The following is a 1357-nucleotide window of genomic DNA, read 5'->3' on the forward strand; positions in this document are numbered from 1 at the left end:
TTACATTGAAATTCAAAATTATACTTAACGTTACAATTAGAAAACCCACTTTCCATAAGCCTAATTTCTCTAAGTAGATTTCAAAATTCAGAAGCTAATGCAACTGTTAAGTTTTACGCTTGAATTTGAGGAATAAATTTCTTTTCTTTAGCAAGGGCAGTATATGAAACTCTGGTAGCAAATGTCTCTTAGGCATTGACTACTCATTTCACCATTGTTCACTCACTTTGTCTTAAAAGTTCAAAACTGGCAAGGCACATTTACATATTCCAATGAATACTTGACAATTTTTAATTACACTTTATGTCCCAGCTATCCCAGTAATTGACATACAACATACTAAAATGGTTTATTAAGGTAACAAAAAAAAAAATCAATTAATGTGAAAACATACAGGCTATTGGCAACCACTATTCTAAAAATTATGTAAATACAAGTAAACATACTGAAATGTGTGCGATTCTAAGTTTTTAACCAGAAGATCTCTGTACTAACACACATTTATATTAATGACACATAAAAAAAATAAAAACTTTATTACAAAAATAAGTTACACTCGCCTCCAGCTTACAGTATAAAACAATTTTATTTGCAGGAATGCAAAATGATTGTTTGCCATGAGCATTTTCAACATATGACATGTCTAATTTTGTTAAAATTTGCATTTACTGGGGGAACTGGTGTGTATAAAACCTTAATTAGGTATAAGCTTCAATTTTCATTGTGGTGCCTATGGGTATGTAGTATAACTGCAGTATCCCTTTGTGAAGGGTGTTAAGGGAACTCTTTATGCCAAGTCCAAAGTAAGTCATAATTTTATCTATCCTTTCCCTATATGAAACTGGACTTGGCAAGGTTCTGTTTTTATTTTTCTTTTTTTAAGGGTTGTTCAATAGAGGATGCTTCACCACTGAACACTCACTGTCATCAAGGTGCTTTAGAAAATTAAAAACATAGCACAAATGATTGTACTCTACTCTACTCTACAGGTTATCATGATCTGCGTAAGAGAAATGGAAAGCTGATCCACGTGTTTTTACAGTGATCAGCAGCAAGAAATGCACTAATGAAAACATACCTTTTACCTAAAAAGCTAAACTACAGCCATATACTATTCTATGATTTATGAAAAACTTCAAAATATCCAAATGTCAGGCTTCACTGTACAGTTGTCAGTTTTAGTCTGACCTTTTATAAAGGGACACTGCAGTATTTAGTACAAGTTGCTGATGCACTTTTTTTGAACATCTGATGTCTTACAAAAGTAACATCTTGCTAAACTATTATACATCCAAATAACTACAATATCTGAAGAAGCAAGGCTGCTTTTTCAGCCACAAAATACGACAAAAGCAAG

At 32.2% G+C, this 1357-nt stretch overlaps 1 protein-coding gene across 2 annotated transcripts in view; it reads right to left on the minus strand.

Moving 5' to 3' along the window:
* Positions 1 to 259: 259 nt before the first annotated feature.
* The window catches only part of SYNCRIP (synaptotagmin binding cytoplasmic RNA interacting protein), a 25143-nt gene continuing 24045 nt past the window's right edge, over positions 260 to 1357 (minus strand). The window contains exon 12 of one of the 2 annotated variants that reach the window (XM_030267553.4): positions 260 to 1357. This exon is cut by the window's right edge and continues 806 nt beyond it. The gene's annotated coding sequence lies outside the window, so the exon portion shown is untranslated. The other variant, XM_030267552.4, reaches the window with a different exon arrangement.

The sequence above is a fragment of the Taeniopygia guttata genome, chromosome 3 (genome assembly GCF_048771995.1).
Source record: "Taeniopygia guttata chromosome 3, bTaeGut7.mat, whole genome shotgun sequence".
Lineage (NCBI taxonomy): Eukaryota > Metazoa > Chordata > Aves > Passeriformes > Estrildidae > Taeniopygia > Taeniopygia guttata.